Below are 18,568 nucleotides of genomic sequence, written 5' to 3'. Positions count from 1 at the left end.
TAGCAACTTAGTTCTTTTTTGATTCTGGTTTAGACTCTGGTTGGCCACACTTTAATTTGCTTTTATGTTGCTTAATGATCTAAAATTGTACCTGCCCTTCCTTTGCATAAACTCTAGCAATTTTAAATGAAATAATAAATAGAAAAATCAAGATCCCTTTTCCTCACAAAACAAGATACCAGGTGACATAGCTCACTGTATGAGTTTTCCCTTGGATCAGAGTACAGAAAGATGGGGTTCCTTCACACTTTTTTGAGTTCCTCTTCCTCCAGGATTGGCTTTGGGGCTAACACATGTTAGTATTGCTCTGCTCAGAAACCTCAAAAGCCTTCAGGAGATCTATCATTCTCATTGGACAGCGGGTAAGATTCATCATTCTTCCGTAGAAGAGGCCAAATGTAAAAATAGCAGAAGGTTACCTAGTGATATTCAGGCTAAACTGGAACTAGATTGAGGAATGAAGAACTGTAAATAATCCACCCCTTCATCTTCCTCCCATCTCTTGACTTTCGAGCACATGGATAAGTTAGTAGGCTTGTAAATCCTAGGCCAGTTAGTTTGATCATTATTAATTCATTCATTGACTCCAGCTGTTAATGGTCAGTATGTTCTAAGTGCTGTGCTGGGCCCTGGAAATACAAAGATAAGCAAGTCATGGCCCTGCTGGCAAGGAATGAGACATTAACCCACAATATGGACCAGAAAAGGACGGAGCCATCCCTTGCCACCTAGCCCTCCCTCCAGGTATTGTGTCTTGCAAGTGGTTATCTTTGGGGACGTGCCACTTATTCCAAGGATACTAGCATTATCCAGAACAATTTTTAAAATCCTTTTAGAATTACTTTCACAGAGTGGAGTACATTTATTTTAAAAAAGTAAATCAATGGTATGAAATTTTTTTCCTTTGACAGAGAATCTGCTCTTTTTTCTTGTTTGAAAAGTTCAAAAATATAGAAAATACAGATGATAACATAGCAAGTACCTAAGGGCCCACTGACCACCAGAATTAACAAATGTTAACATTTGGTCACTTTTACTTTCGATATTTTTAAATGAAAAAAGAGAACATTACAGATAAATTTGAAGTCCCCCTTTGTTCTACTCGCCCATTCTGTTCTCCCCTCTCCTCCTTAAGAGGCCAGCATTATCACCAACATGTACTTTTATTGTGTGTATGTGTGTGTGTGTGTGTGTGTGTGTGCACGTATCTGTAAACAATATGTTACATGGTTTCTGGAATGAGCCAAAGTCTTTAACATTCAAGCAAGCCTGTTAAATTAAGTAATATCAGTTTGAGTTAAAGACAAGAAGTGACTATAAAGTAATGGAGCCACTTTTTTAGTCTCTTCAAGTGGCTCTGAAGGCAGTTGCAAAGAGAACTTCCAAGAGTGATTTCAGGAAAACAGCTCCATCAGGATAAATTGCATGGCACTTCTTGTGTGAAATTATAAAGAACAATAATTATTTAGATGTGTACATTCTGGTAATGTTTTTCAGTCACTCCTTACATTATAGTCACATTACTCATTTCCTAGAATGGCCAGGAAATTTTTCAAAATAAATTTTTTTTCTCTATCAGATGAATGAACTTATGATTTGCATTTGACTTGAGATAAATAGTTAGGTCACTAACATGTTTACTTTTACAGAATATGATTTTAAGAGCACAGAATAAAGATTTTGTCTTATTGCCTGGACATATGATTAGGGAAAGAATGAAGATTAGCAAAAGAGGTTGTGGCACTTGCTCAAAAATCTTTATGTGGATATTTTGGCCTTGGTAAAACCGAGTGGTTAGGCTGGATTCTCCCCTGTTTGTTCAGGGAGATGTGGTTCCTCTGCTGTATCTTACCTCGAATTAGACAAGTTGGGAAGAATGGACGTGAATAGAAATGCTTTTCCCCAAATCTCTGCTCTGCCTTGCTCTGCTCTATGTTGAGTACACAGGGCAGTACTCAGCACAGAGCAGACACCTTTTCTGGTGGAACTGTTTGAGTTCTCTGTACTTAGTTCTCTGCTGGGTACTCTGAACACTCAAGAGAAGTTGGGGTCTCATCAAAAGTTACCCACCTGGGAACCAGGGTGTTAGGGAGGCAGAGGGAAGCTAGTCCTCATGCAGTAATTTCGACTAGAATAACCATGCACTTCCCCTCAGGCTAGTAGAAAAACTTAGGTTCAAAGTCCACTAAAAATGCACTTTATCCTGCTGTTTAACATGAATGTTGTTTCAAGGCAACGGTGTCCGCCTATTCTCTATGGGAACAAAATTGCATTTTCCTGTTAACATTCCAAGTGGTTTGCTTCACCTGCTAATATTTTACTTTTTCTTCCTAAATAACTACCTACTCTCCCAGTAGCCCTTTAGAAGGGGTATCCAATTTGCCAATTGTATTTTGTTTCCTCCCCAGTAATTTCATTCCACTCACAAGAATTTTTTTGATTGCCTATGACTTTCTCAAGGCATTATGAGAGACAGGAAAACAAACCCCCAAACCAACAAATATATGTCCCCAGAACTCAGCAGGAGTGAGCAGATTAACATAGGTGAACACGGGCGATGGTGTTTAATTGTGTGGCCAGGTGAGGGTTAAGGGCAGGAATGGAAGGTTGACATAACTCAGAGGGGAAGGAAGGAGTAGCAGCCCTGGGGGGTGAGGAGGTGAGGCTTCAGCCAGGCCCTGTAGGACGGGGAGGTGATTGACAAGTGAAACTGACATAATAGGAAGGAGAACTGGCAGTGTGCAGAATGGATTGGAAGGGGCTCCTTGAGAGGGATAAGGAGCAGCTGCAGTCATTCCAGTGTGAGGTGATGAGGTCTGGATACGTGGGGTACCGGGAATGGAAAGAAAGGGGACTACATCTACAGACACTTCCAAGGGAATCAGCTGGACTTGAGAAACAACTAAATATTTATTCATTCACTCATTTCATAAATGTGAATTGTCGTCTACTATGTGCCTGGCAGTGTTTGTTCTAAGTGCCGAGGCTCGAGTGGTGAATAAGCGGACAAAGTTCTTGTCCTGAAAGAAGTAATTTTTCAATGGGAAGACAATAAAGAAATAAACCAGGAAATATCAGATAAAATAGGTGCTATGCAGAGAAGTAAAAGGGCCACATCAGGTATGCGGATACTTTGGGTAGAATGGTCAAGTGAGGAGATGACCTCCAGGCCAGGACCAGGCAGGGGAATTAGCACATGCCATGTCCGGGGCAGGAATAAGGCTATTGTGTTGGAAGAAAAGAGGGCCAGTGTGTCTGAGTAGAGTGAATGAGGGGGAGAGTGGTAGAGATGATGAGAAAAGTAGGCAGAGACAAAATCATAAAAAGGCCTTATGAGCCAAGGGAAATGTTTAAATGTTATTCCAAGTGCACTGGGAAGGTTTTGGGAGCAGAGGCACGATGTGATTGGCCTTTGCGTTTAGAAGATCACTCTGGGTCCCCTAGAGAAGCAAAGAGTGGAAGCAAGGTGAGCAGGTTGGAAGTGGTACAGTATCCAGGGAAAGGTGAGAACAGAGAGGGAGAGAAGCAGTCAGCTCTGGGACATATTTTAAAGACTGGGTTGATGGATTAGATGTCGAGGGGAGGACAATGAGAGAAGAAGAGAAATCAAGATGTCTCTGAGGTTGGAGGCATGTGTGGATGTTGATGGTCTTAACAGAAATAAAAAAAGACTGAAGGAGGAACAGGGTTTCAGGCTGAATCAAGAGTTTAACTGGGGACATATTAAGCCTAAGGTATGTATTAGCAATTCAAATGGAATTACCTATTAGGTAGTTTTATTCAGGAACCCCAGGCTTAGGGGAGAGGTCAAAACTGGATATTTAAATGTGCATTGCCCATATAGAGGATATTTTAAAATAATAGGAGGAAGAAAATATTTAAATTATCTTGGTAAGTTTTTTAACAGCCACAAAGCTATAAGAATAGTATGATATCATTTTTTATGGAAGAATAAACATGTATATATCTCCTTATAGAGATTAAATAGATTGATCCATGTGATAGAGAGGAGACCAGAAGCACATGTGTCAACATGTGATAAGTATGTGATAATACCTGGGTATTAGGATTATTGATGACTTTTGTTTTCTCTTGTGTTTGGTGTGTGTGTATATGTATATTTTCCAAATTTTCTTCAAAGAGTGTTTTTGTATTTGGGTAAAGTAAAGTTTATAAAAGAGGTGACACCAAGATTTCCATTCTGAGGAAATTGGATAAAGATAGTGCCAGTGAGAAATTATGAAATATTAGGAATTTGAGTTAGTTTTAGGAGGATGATTTTGTACTTCTCTGGTAATCTTTAAGAGAATGTGGCCAGTTTCACTTTTCCATATATTTGCTCTCCCTCCCTGTCAGAGAATTTTACTTTTCACCTTATTGAAGGTGATGTGGTCACTTTGAGGTGAGCTTTCAGAGCTAACCTGGCCTTTGTTATGTCATCTCTTCCTTTCTATGTAACGGACAATGTTCCATACACAGACTGATCTGTCAACCTGTGTCCTGGAATAAAGACAAGTAGAGCAGAGCCAAGTTGCTCTCTGGAAGTCTTCATTTTTATAAACCACTAAGATTTTTTGGATTATTTGTTATGACAGCAAAACCAAGCCTACCTGGCTAATAGAGATGAGCATAAAATATACAACATTCTTGATGGCAGTTTAAGATGAGAAACTTGGAGATCAAGATGGGAACTATTGATTAGGAAGTCATCAGTAAGGTGGGGATGGGAATGAAGAATGGAAACATTTTCTACGTAGAAAAGCATCGTGGGAAGAAAAGAGGAATGGGCCCAGGGAGTCACTGCCAGTTGGTACAAGAGAAGAGCTACACAGAGAGGAAGAAGAATGTGGCTGAGATGTGGCAGACTGGGGTAGTATTAGAAAATGGAGCTAGCAGGACAGTTAAAGAGGTCAGATGCCAAATTATCAGGACAAAGGAAGAGCTGTTGGATTTGCCTTGACAGTGGCCAGTGTGAACCCCTGAAACAGCAGTTTTAGTGGCGCTGTGGGGAAGGAAGTCGGGTTTCGTGGGTTATGGAGGGAGTCAATGCAGAGGAAATGGAGGAAGCTGGCAGAGACCACTCCTTTCAAAAGTCTGGGTGAGGCAGAGAAGTGGGGCAGTGGTGACCAGAGGCTCTAACATGATTTTGACTTTTACACAAACATAACGTGTAATGCGGAACAGAGGATTCTTGAATCTTAGAAAGCATGCTTTTTTTCCCCCATAAAATAAGTCTAACATGTGAATAAGGATATTTTGAATACCTGATAGTGTCTAATATGTAATAAATTTTGCTTGGCACTAGCAATAAGTAAAATAGTCTACTTATATCTTTGTTTCCTGGGAGATTTTGAAACTCACTGACACTGTCCTGTATTATCTTTAAGTATATGGTAATCTTCTCTTTTTTTTTAAATTTTGTAATTTCTTTGTGTGTGTGTGTATTTATTTACTTACTTATTTTTATATTTTATTATTTTATTTATTTTACAATAACATATTTTTTACATTGAAGTATAGTTGATGTACAATATTATATGTTACAGGTATACAATATAGTAATTCACATTTTTTAAAGGTTATACTCCATGTATAGTCATTATAAAATATTGGCTATATTCCCCATGTTGTACAATACATCCTTGTAGCTTATTTTATACCGTTAGTTTGTACCTCTTAATCCTCCACCTCCATCTTGCCCCTCCCCCTTCCCTCTCCCCACTGGTACCACTAGTTCCTTCTCTACATCTGTGAGTCTGTTTCTTTATTATTTCCTAATGGAGGTACTGGGGCTTGAACCCAGGACCTCATGCATGCTAAGCACACACTACCACTGAGCTACACCCTCCACCACCATGGTAATCCTTTCTGTTTTGTTATCTTTGCATTTATCTTCATGTGTTTGAAGTACAAAAAAAAATTATAGGAAAGACTATCAATATCAGTTATATTTTGCTGTTTAACAGACCACCTGTTGTGGGTTGAATTGTGTCCCTGCAAAAGATTCCTAAACCCTGGTATTTGTGAACATCATCTTGTTTTGGAAATAAGGTCTTTGCAGTTGTAATCAAGTAAAGATGAGGTCACACTGGATTAAGGTGGACCCTGATTCCAATCACTGGTGTCCTTCTGAGAAGAGCCACAGAGCCACAGAGATGCACAGAGAGGAGGCCAGGTGAAGACAGAGGTAGAGATTGGAGTCATGCCACCATATGCCAAGGAAAACCGAGATCTGCCAGCAACCAACAGAAGCTAGCAGAGGCCGGGAAGGATTCTTCCCTAGAGGCTTCAGAGGGAGAAGGTCATGCTGACACCTTGATTTTTCGACCTCTGACCTCCAGAATAGTGTGAGAATAAAACCAGGCTTATGATAATTTGTTCTGGCAGCCCAAGGAAACTGATAGATTACTCCAAAGTTTAGTCATGTAAAACAACAGCAGTTTAGCATTTCTCGTGGGCAGTTCTGCTGGTCTCTCTGTGGTCATTCATTTGGCTGAAATTCCCTAGTGTCTGGACTGAAGCCGGAGCATCAGAGATGGCCTCAGTCACAAGTCCAGGGCCTTAGGGCTGGCTGTCCCTTTGCACATGGTCCGCTTTAGTAGTCTAGCTCTGTATTCCTTACACGGTAGAAGGAACATTCTAAGAGGACGAAGGTGGAAGCTGCAAAGCTCCTTGAGGCTTAGTCTAGAGCTTTTATGCCACATTCCTTTGTCAAAGCAAATCACAAGGCAACCCAGCTTCAAAGGATAGGGAAATGGACTCAATCTCTTGATGGAAAGAGACGCAAAATATTTGACCATTTTAATCTATTACACCCCGAACAAAGAAAGTAATCATATCCCATTTCAAACTTCACATATTTAAGCAGAAGGTCTTGTCATTCTCTGTTCAGATCACAATACCCATTTCACTGGCAGAGAAACTGAGAACAGATTAAATCGACTCATTCAAAGTTACCAATGAGTCATGCTTTATGAAAGACAGCTATGTGTCTGGAAGAGCTAAACACAGTCCTGCCTGGAGGCAGGTGAATACATTTAATAACTTCTTGGGCTTCTCTTAAGTCCCATAATTGCATTGGTGGAGCCCAGACTGCAGAGCTGTCTGGTAGGGAGATGCAGCAGCAATTTGAGGATATTAGGGAAAGAGGTACTTGAAAATTGCTATGTGCCATTCAAAGGGGCAGGATTTGACGCTAAATTAAATGACTAGGAAAAGGGCCTCAAGAGTTACCAAACGGGCTTAGAAATTCAGTGACTGCTCTGGTCCAGTGTAAGTTCTAGGCTGGGAAGAATTACAGTGGGTAGAAGGAAAGAATGGAGCAGGGAGGCAGAGAGATCAACCTGTCAGGAAGGTATGTGCCATGGCTTGTCTTAGAAGGTTCACCCTTGTGTGAGTTAGGATTGCTTTTAGCTGCTTCAAGGAACAGACAACCTCATAAACAATGGCTGAAACAAATTAGATATTTATTTTTCTTGAATAAGGAGAATTCCAGTGGTTGGCAGTCTGGGCTTTGTGTGATCGCCCAAGGTACCATTGGAGACCGGGTTCCTTGCGTCCTTGTGTTCCACCATCCTTAGTGTGTGGCTCTCATCCTTATGGTCAGAAGATGGCTCTTGAAACTCTGCATGTTGAAAGAATATTGAACACAGGGAGAAGGGGAAGGGCAAAAGAGGCATGTCAGCCAACTTTGCTCTCTTTTAAGGAACTTTCCCAGAAACTCACACAATGATGTTTGCTATATGCCTCACTGATCAGATCTGTGTTACAAGAGAGATTGGAAGGTAGTTTTTATTAGCCCATCACATTGTCAGCTCCAACAAAAAGAGGGCTGAGTTAGAAGGAAGGGTATAAAGGCTACTGATAGGCAGGTAATGGTCCCTGCCATTGCTCCGAGCAATTGCTGTGGGTACAAATTAGTGACAGAACTTCCATTGTGGCACCTTCATCCCATGAATACTTGTAACAGATCCAAGTCCATTTAATTCCAGGACCCTTGCCTAATGAGGAGGGCTATCCAGACTTATAGGTCTATTATTGATCAAAGGAAATTAGCTATTGTTACAAATAATCCCAAGATCTTAGTGGATTAATCCAGCAAAATCTAATTGCATATCAGTGTCACAGTCTGATGCAGGTCAGGTGGCTCTCCTCTAAGCAGTGACTCAGGGACTTAGGCTGCTTTCACCTTAAGGCTCTGCCGTCTTGTGACTTTCAGATTTTTTCTGGTATCATTCAGCCATTGGCCAGGAAGAGTTAAAGACTGTGCCTCTAATTCTTAAATACCTCAACTCAGAAGTGGTACACATCACTTCCACTCACATTCCATTGGTGAGGACTACTTGCAAGTCCATTGAAGTTCAAGGAGGGCTGGGGAATAGAGTTCTTGTCTGGAAGCCACTTTCTGGCAACAGATTTTCACTGTGAAAGGGAGCATGAATCTTGAGGGGTCAACTAGCCATTTCTGCCACAGGGTCCCAATCACAAAGAAGGAGCCAGTAACAAAATGGCAATAAAATATGTGTAGGCCTGGTTTGCTGTGCCATTTATGGATAGATAAAAACCAGGTGGTCTAAGTCACAGCAGTATGAGTGTGGAGGCTATAAGGGAAGCAAACACCAAAAGCATATGCTGAAACACCTGAGATTCTAGGAGGAGACAATAAGAGTACAAGGTATAATTATCCTGTAAGGCAGGTGGCTGGTCATAGGAAAAAACAACGTAAAATCAAATTGCACTCAAGGACACCAGAAGTGCCATGTGCAACTGGATACTTTCTAGAAACTCCACAGATTGACAAGGAGCCAAGTTGCTCAGCCTTTTTTTTACCCCGAGAATAGTTTTTAAATATTTTAGGAAAAAACCACAAGATTAAGATGTTTTTAAAGCTTTTGAGTTATTAACTTAGAATTAACATTTTATTTGACAGGAAACGAGATGTTTCTGATGTAAGAGAAAGAAGCATTCTAAAAGGTTCACTCCCACTTGACGAGTAACAATGTCATAGTCCAACCTCCCCTCTGAGACAGGAGACTTTGTTTTTATTTTTTTTTTAATTGAAGTATAGTTGATTTACAATGTTGTGTTAGTTTCTAGTGTACAGCATAGTGATTCAGTTATACATATATATTCCTTTTCATATTCTTTTTCATTATAGGATATTACAAGGTATTGAATATAGTTCCCTGTGCTATGCAGTAGGACCTTACTGTTTGTCTGTTTTATGCATAGTAGTGTGTATCTGCAAATTCCAAACTCCTAATTTATCCCTCCCTCACCCCTGTCAACTTTAATGAGAAGCTGAGTCACTTTTCATGACTGGTTCACTTTGGATCTGTTGAATCCTCTTGTTTATTTGCCTTTTAATCATTTTAATAATCTGTGAAATCAATCTTCCTTATTCATGCTGACATTTATAGTAATAATAATAATAAGTCACAAGGCTCTTACTGCAATGAGAAAACAGGTTAAACCTTCAAGTTGGAATTTGGGGAGGCAAGCACGTCAGATTCCTTTCCCAACTCTACTGATTCCCAACAGGAGCATCTTTCAAAAGTTCTTTAACTTCTCCAAATCTTAGTTCTCTCTTTCGTAAAACAGAAATATTAAGAATACCAACATCACCCAGTCAAATGAAATAATATCTAGGAAAATGCTACCTGAATCAAAGAGCACTCCATGCATATTAATGAAACATCAGTAAAATAGGAACAGGCGCCATGTTTCTGTGATTCATGGAGTGAATAACATTGGTCATAGACCTAGCACAGGGAGGTCTCACACTTGGTCACAGAGGGTCTCAGAAAAGAAAACTAAAAGTAAATATGGACAAAGTAAACTACACTGGAAATGAGAAATGCAGAAGTATTAAAAACAGTCACAACGACATAAAGTAAAGTTTCAACTCATTTACAAAACCTGTCCCCCTAAAACACACATGCATATGCACTTTTCTCCAAAAAGTAACTTTTATGGAGAATCTTAGCAGTTATGAAAGACAATAGAGAGAATTTGGTAGAGCCACTTAGGTAATGCATGTCATGTGATCACCAGGAATGTTTATATAAGATATAAAAGAAAATGTTGAAACAGTAGAATCTTTGAGGACAAATGATTCATCCTGAACAACAGTACCAATAGTTAGAGACTGGAGACCTAAGATGTTTCCTATCCTTTCATAAAGTGAAATATGGCTTTTTATTACAAAAGCTATATATGTGACTTATAGAAGAAGCAGAAGTGCACATAAGCAAAAAAAATTTTAGTGAAAATATTTCTAATTTTTTAACCTAATTACTTTTAATAGCTTGATATATATAGTTTTCAGATGTATGCACCTACATGCATGTCTCCTACAAAGTTGGAAACATGCTTATATGCTGTTTTGTAACCTGCTTTTTTATTTAAAAATATATAATGGAAAACTTTTCACATCACTAAATATTCTTGCATTACACTTCTAAATGAGTGTATAACATTCCACTGTGAGAACAGACTATCATTTAACTAACTCTCTTCTGAGCTACATTTATTTCCAATTATTTACTAGAAACAGCACTTCACTGAATAAATTTATGCATTCAAATTTACTTACATCTTTAATGATTCCTCAGGATAAATGCTAGAAATTGGATCACAGACTCAAATGTATGTATTGAAAATATATATTTTATAGTATATTTATATTGTTTATTATCATTTATTTATAATATATATGCTATATGCGTGTGTGTGTGTGTGTGTGTGTGTGTGTGTGTGTATTTCTGTCTAGTTGTCCTGACAGATTTTGTGTGACGTCTCTAAAATGAAGTTTAACAATATTTGAAAAACATGGCATCCCTGAACTTTGCCTTAATTCTTGGGGAAAGTTACTGAAAGATGGTTTGTGTTCAGATAAGTATAAACTGGTAAGGCCAGTTTTTTATAGGTGACATTAAAAAATCAACCCCAGAAGACTGAATTGAAACCATTATTATGATTGAGTCAGTGAACCTGAAGGTAAATTTGATTTGGACAAATACTGTTAATTCATTAGGTTTCCTTGTGGGCTCAGTCTTTAAAATAAATGCTCTTCTGGATAATCTTGGTCCTACTTGAGGCTATCCTCATAGGAATTACCAGCATGTCCAGCTGTACCCAGGAATCTATAAACTATCCCTTTTAAGGCAGTTAAATGTATATTTTCTTGAAGAGAGTAAAGTTATATTAGATGTGTAAGATCACCTAGAAAAAATTGTTAATTTATTATGCATAGATTCTTTCTTAATGCCAGAGTTATGTACTATTTATGTTTATCTGATATTTAACTTTCTGTTATGTCTCCTTGTTAATTCATTACTAACTCATTCTATAATTCATCCATCCATTTATGTGACATATTTTTCTTGAGCACTTACTGTGTGCCAGGCACTGCTTTAGACTTTGGGGCTATAGAAATATCCTGCCCTCAAAGAACTTAGGTTCTAATGGTGAAAAAAGATAATCAATAAATGCTCAGATAATATATAACACAATGTCAGGTGGTGTTAACTGTTGTTAAGAAAATAACACAAGGTGGGGGCTCATGAAGACACTAAGTCATCTTGGATTGGGTTGTTTGTTTTTTTGTTGTTATTAAGTTGTATGAGCTGTTTATATATTCTGGAAATTAAGCCCTTGTCAGTTGCATCATTTGCAAATAGTTTGTTCCATTGCATAGGTTGTCTTTTTGTTTTGCTTATGGTTTCCTTTGCTGTGCGAAAGCTTGTTAAGTTTGATCATTTGTTTGTTTTTGCTTTTATTTCTATTGCCTGGGTAGACTGTCCTAGGAGAACATTGCTAAGATTTATGTCAAAGAATGTTTTGCTTATGTTTTCTTCTAGGAAGTTCATAGTCTTGTCTTATGTTTAAGTCTTTAAGCCATTTTGAGTTTATTTTTGTGTGTGGTATGAGACTGTATTCTAGCTTCACTGATTTACATACAGTTGTCCAGTTTTCCCAACACCATTTGCTGAAGAGACTGTCTTTACTTCATTTATATTCTTGCCTCCTTTTTCAAATATTAACTGACCATGAGACTGTGGGTTTATTTCTGGGCTCTTTATTCTGTTCCACTGATCCATGTCTGACCTGAAATATACCACTGGTTTCTCAGTTTTGATTACTGTCACTCTATAATATTGTCTGAAGTCTGGGAGGGTTATTCCTCCAGCTTTGTTTTTTTCTTCAGTATTTCTTTGGCAATTCTAGGTCTTTGTTAAGTCATGTTGAAACAACCATGAATATTTGAGTCACACCAGGCTTCCCATTTTACCACTTCCTAACTGGCTTTGAGCAAGTTACTTAGCTTCTCTGGGCCTTGATTTCTTTATCTGTTAAATAAAAAGATAATGTACTACTCCATAGGGTTGTTATGATAATTAAATGAGACTGTATAGAAATTACTTACTACACAGGTGTTTGATAGGTGTTCTTTCCTTCCTCTTCTCTTTTGGAAAGTGATTTATTATAAATAATTGAATTCTCACTTGCAATTAAGAAATAAGTATATTCTTTATTCCATATTAAAGAAAGAGGTGGGTACATTAAAAAATTGTTTTGTTTTCTGTGCAAAATTAAATAGCAACTGCTCTCCACAGAGAAGGGCAGCCTGAGTCTTCACATCAAGTAGTCCTAGTGATTCAGGTTTTCTTTTGTCTGAACTCAGCTGTCTTGGGTTGCTACACACATCCAGCAGGGCCTTAGAAGAATCATACATTTCATCTCTCTGGGCCTCAGTTTCTTCAAGATAGAGTTATAATAGATGATTTCTAAAATCCCTTTCAGAGGTAACATTACCTTGTCTGTCCTTTTATAAATTCTTCTCCACTCGAGCCACTCGAAAGGATGACTGCCAGGTCCCAGACTGTCCTTGAGAAGAAACTTGGGATCCAAGCCTATAAAAAATGATAGCAACTCAATGATGACTTTTTTTTTTTTTCTAAATTTTGTTTTAGTGAGAAGAAGTAGAAAGATCAACAGTTTAATTTGTCTTCATTGACAGGGAAGATGGTCAATGAGAAACTGAGAAACCGGTGGTATATTTTGGGTCAGAAGGAAAGAGATAGACACAGTGTGATCACTGACCATTATTTTTAAAAAATTAATTCTTGCATTTTTTTCTAGCACTTACCACATCCTTCACATGTGTTACCTTGTATAATTCTCATAACAGCCTAAAAGATTAAAAGGTGTTCTTATCTCAAAGATGTGGATTTGGAAATAGGCTGGGTGAGGTTGTTCAGTTTACCCAGGGATGTGAGTGATAAAGCTGTGGTGGAAACGTAGGTCTAGCTGAAACCAAATCCATTTTCTTAACCACTTCTTGTTACTGCCAACCATTACTGCCAGCAAGCCAACTTGCTTACTAAAATAAGTTTTCATCATGGCCTTGCCATGGAATTTGTCAAGATTGTTTTCTCCATATGCTGTAATATGTTTAGTTTTGCCTCAGAGAGGTTAGGGGATTAATTTCCAAGAGAGGTGGACTGTGTCCACTCTAAATACAACTCGAGGTAGCCTTACAGCATCTGACAATCCTGTGGTGGTGTCTCTTCATCACAGCTTGAATATGATTTTATGGATTTTTTTTCGTCTTTCCATTAGAGTGGGCCAAAGCAGACTTGATTTTTCTCTGAAATTAGCCATCTTACAAAGATGCATTTTCAAACTGAAAATTCTTTTTCTTTTGCCTCCACCACATTATCAAAACTAGAAACAATCCGCGAATCGCACTGCCCACCTTAAGGGGCTGAATCAGTGAAATAATGGATGAGACTTGATTTTCAGATGGAGGAGAGAATGTCTGGGATATGGGGAGGAGACCTCTCAGTGTCTTGGTGTAATAAATACATTTCCACTCACATCTGGCTCCTTCAAACCAGTGCCCATTCCCCTCCCTGAGTGCTGCTGCTGTTTTGAACCGCACTGTACACTCACGGATGGAGAGTCCACTGTTGCGTTCATTTTCTGGGAAGACGTCACAGTGTGGAGAAAGAGACGCTAGCTACCCTGCTGATCAGACTTGGGTTCTAGTCTCTACTACCAGTGAAATTTGAGTTTCAGATACAAGAAGAAAGATCTGATTGATCCCCTAACGGTTCAATATTCACTGGTTGACACATGCATTGTTTAATGTCAAGCTTCCCAGGGTGCCCCAATTTGGACAACTGCTGTGTTCCCAGCTGCAGAGCTATGTTTTCCCTTCTTCCCTACCCTTCTGCACCCTTCCCCCTGAGGCCTCAAGTGGCTCCAGATGAAATGGGTTGTGTGCAGGTTAGAAGCAGACAGATACAGAGTTATTTCATATATCTCATTGCCCATATCTAGGTGACTCTGACGCCAAATGTGTTTTCCATCCTACCCCCTGAAAGAGAATGTCAGTGAAAGGGACCCCTTGGTCCACAGTCCCCCTTTCTTTCCATAAGTCCATCATCCATCCTCAAAGACAATCTGTGGTACATACTACTCCAAAATTTTGTTAACTTGGTCTTTAATATTAGCTTTCAGTGTTTTTTTTACCACCATCCATAGAAGGAAACACACTGTACATTACAATCCTCCCATTTCATACACACAGAAATCTCTTTTCTCCTCCTTCATAGAATTTATCACATTTATGTGATTGTGTATTTAATGCCCCCACTGCTGCCCCACCAGCTCCTAGTCTATGGGAGGCTTCAAGAGGATAGGTTTTCTCACCTTCCAATTTGTAGAGCTTAGCACAACACCAAGCATATAGTAGATGTTTAATAAATATTCATTAAAGAATCAATAAGCTAATTAATGTGGCCGGCCTTCCCCAGGTCTTCAGGGTTCTGCCCTAGAATTTTATCACTCTTCTCAAGTCTAATGGTTGCTCCCAGCTGTGAAGGTTGGAAGCTCAAAATTATTTGAGGTACTTCCCACCATAGCCCGAGAAGGCCCCACTGGTGTTTTTCTCCTTGTCCATCTGTGGTCGATCATGACAGATTGGCCAATGGATTTTGAAGATAGCCGGCTGCTGCCTCTCCAAGTTCTTGAGGGCAGGTGTCTCCTCCAAAGGAGCTGATGGAAGGGCTCTCCAGGGGCAGGGCAGACCCCTGGAAGTCACAGGACACCTGGGTGTTCCCATTGCTGGTCATATGTTTTGCCCATATCAGGCAAGTTTGTCATTCTAGGTCATCCACCTTCTGAGGCTGCTTTGCTGGTTCCCGATTTCAGGTCCCAGGCTCCTAAAGCCTCACTCAGCCTACTGTGTACAGGGCAGTAGGCCATCTTCAGCTAATAGCATGGGTAATTTAGCCTTTCAGGATATTTGCTGTTTTTTAATAGGTGGCTTTCAAAGAATTCATAATACATCTCTAAATGAAATCATTAGGCATCTTGAAAAAAGGTATAGAAGTGAAGAGTTCTTTCCACAGAACCCCGGTGAGGTTCCTCCTCCCTACCGTGGGCTGGCTCCATTTGTGGTACTGCTGTGTCGAAAGGAAGACACTGATATCTTGAAGTACCTACTCTGTGCAAAGTGTCAGGCATTTTCCCAAATGCCTCTTATCCTCACACAGTTCCACGTCATTGGTAGAGTAGAAATGCCATCTAAGATCCGTTGGATAGCACCAAGATGTAGATGCTAAAACTTTAAACTCACTAGACCAAGTGATATGGAACTTTGAAGTAATTTTTAGACAATTTAGGCAAGCAAAAAAAAAAAAAAAACAACTAAAAAGTGCACCCCAAAACTGTTGTGTGTGTGCGCGTGTTTTACCTGTTTTTTAATTGGACAGAGGCAGAAGAGACATAGGAAATGGACTGTAGGAATAGTTAAGGGAATACTTCCTATGGTGGACGGAAGGACAAATACATGTTTGAAACCTTTAGAATATACCTATAAAGTGATTTCATTTTTCTATGTGATCTTCCTATTGAATCCAGATTGTGGGCATATAATTCAGAGGTAATTTACCAGATTTAAAATAAGACTTTCAACAAGTCCAAGAAAGTTAGATAAATTAGATGGTGATGCTGTTGAAAAAATGAGATTTACCAGCATTTCTTGTCTTTGAGTATTCAATTTAGAATTTCTTAATTAGCATTGAAAATTATGTGTGAATACTGAGTATTTCAAAAGTTTTAAATGACCGGCTAATGTTATTACCACATGCAGAGTCACTCTCTGAAGAAGCAGAACTGACTCTGGAAAATGGGGAGTTTCCAGAAATAACCTTATGGATGGGCATTTGTGGCCTGATACTGCTACTTCATTCTAGAGGACAGAGTGAGGTGAGGGCAAAACTGAATGAAGACTCAGGGAAGGAGGACTACCTCCACTATAAGTAGCAGTGAGGTCATACCCTCTCAAGTTGGACACTGTGCTCCATCTTCTCATTCTTCTCTTTGTACCTGGTTGTGTTTGCCACTGTTGTTGCTGTAAACACTTCCCCTAGCGGGGGCTTCACAGGATGAGGTGAACGTGAAGGCGAAGGCAAAGGACTGCTGGGAAGTTGCCTTCGATCTGGGGTCAGTGCCAGGAAATGCAAGCTTTCATGTCCAGATGTAGCCCTATGGCATGGCATGTGAAGAACTGCCTTCACATCTCAAATTTGCCACACTGAGTTTCAGTCTCTACCAATAGCCTCTTTAAAGCAATACAGAGGCAAGTCACCATCCAAGGCTTAGCCTGCCTCTGACTGCTGACAAATTCTTCATGAAAGTAAATGAAAAAAGAACAGTCAGTGATGTTTTATATACTGCCAGCACCAATGTGACAGCCTCAATAAATTTCCCTTCAGAAACTTAATATATAATATCAAACCTTTCTCCTCTGTTCCTGGTTAGTTAGAGTGTATCACATTTCAAAAGATATACTATGACTTTTGGTTATAGCATCGAAATAATTCATAACACCCTGAAAGCTCTATAAAGTTGCCATTGGCCAAAGGCCCTCTCCCTTATTTTACAGCATGGGCTTCGTAAGGAGGAGCCATGTCTTGTGACATCTGAACTTCTTGATTTTATTCCACAGGCTAAGGATCTTTTAAGTTGTCATTATGTCCTGACACAAACATCAACCAAATCTTTAGGAGCATGTGCGGTTCAAGATGAGAGGGCAAGAGAGGGCTGGGTTGTTTATTGTTAAACTGGCAGGAAATAGCTAAGGCTCATGTGCTCCTGCTTTCAGTTGGGCAAAAGAGGATAAATTAATTGCTTTATAGAAATTCCTTTCTGCATTCTTTAGGGAAGAATTTTCCATATGGGCCAAATGATCAAACTGGGCAATTTTGAGCTCAGCAACTTTGACACTGTCCCTTGAAGGAATGAAACAAACAACTGATTTCCTTTGAAAGAAGACCATTTATAATAATCTGTCTGCTCTGCAGAAAATACAGTAGGCTGATCACGACAAGGCCGTCTAATACCACATGATACTGGGGTTTTCACTGCTGGGATTCTCTTTTTTTTTCCCCTTCAATTTAATGCTTCCCCATGTTTTGGGAATAAGATTTACTTACGTGGAGCAGCTGCTGATGCTTTTCTCCTCAATCCCAAATTTATTCAAGTACTATACTGAGAATTAACAACATCTAAGGGACCTAAAGGAGAGGAAAACAAATTAAAAAAAAAACACTAAGGACAATTGGTTAGGAAGGTTGATCATGTGTATAATCCCAGGGAGGGGCTTCTTGAAGGAGGGAGAAGGTCAACACTGTGTGATGCAACTGAAGGTCGAGTTAGAACAGGACTGGAAAGAGATCACTGGCTGCCCAGTGTATCAGGGATGGCTTCTGCACAGGATGAGAGTGGGAGCCTGAGAACACTGGATTAGGGATGGCAGGGCATGGAGGAAGTGGAGGCTGGGTGGTCAGGGGAAGGGGAGAGATGAGGAGCTTGAGAATGAAGGGGAAGGCTTCCTTTTCTGATGAGACCAAGTTGAGCAGATTTCTAGGAAGAAGTGAGGAGGCAGAGGATGGACAGTGCTGGTCAGGATTGTATATGAAACATTTGATGAGGAAAGATCTTGAATAAAAACTTGAATGAAATTTCTGTTTCAGACACCCCTTCTGCCTTTTTCATCCCACAGCCCAGAAAAATATTTGGTGCATTAACAGATTTTGGGTTTCAGAGGGCTTCGGTTTTATTGTGCTTGAGATTTGTTCCCTGGTGAAACATGAAGAGATAAAACTGTACACAAAAAAAGAGAATCATAGTTGATGAAAAATCAGCCTTCAGTAATTGCTTTTAAATCTTTTACCCATTGCTAGTATGGGTGTTTGAATTACATTTGGAACATATTCCAAGACTACTTACCCATGGAAGGATTAATGATATTGGAGCTGGGTTCAAAGTCTCAGCAACAAGCCAAAACCTGTTCTTTTCAGTAGTCAGGGTAAAGTTTAATATCCCTTCTTCAGAAGCCTTTCGCATGTTAGGCTTTCCATTACTAAGCTGCTGGAAAAGGAAAATGCCAGAAGTTTAGCTCTTATAGCAGCTATCTTATGCAAGTTACTTAACTTTTGTTAGCCTAGGTTTCATATTTGTAAAGTGAAGGTAATACCTACCTCATAGGGTTGTT

General features: G+C 39.4%; 1 protein-coding gene and 1 long non-coding RNA gene across 4 annotated transcripts in view; one reads left to right on the top strand and one right to left on the bottom strand.

The window, feature by feature from the left end:
- Nucleotides 1–18,568, top strand: part of DOCK8 (dedicator of cytokinesis 8) — a 223,457-nt gene that overhangs the window by 29,309 nt on the left and 175,580 nt on the right. The window lies entirely within an intron of this gene.
- LOC116152644 (uncharacterized) lies at nucleotides 7,454–17,588 on the bottom strand. Its single transcript, XR_004136202.2, has 3 exons — nucleotides 17,508–17,588; nucleotides 12,817–12,914; nucleotides 7,454–7,624 (listed from the first exon to the last, which is right to left on the bottom strand). It is a non-coding gene; the product is annotated as an uncharacterized LOC116152644 (long non-coding RNA).

This window comes from Camelus dromedarius, chromosome 10 (genome assembly GCF_036321535.1).
Source record: "Camelus dromedarius isolate mCamDro1 chromosome 10, mCamDro1.pat, whole genome shotgun sequence".
NCBI lineage: Eukaryota > Metazoa > Chordata > Mammalia > Artiodactyla > Camelidae > Camelus > Camelus dromedarius.
The sequence above is the reverse complement of the archived record's forward strand: the minus strand, read 5'-3'. Positions and strand labels throughout refer to the sequence as shown.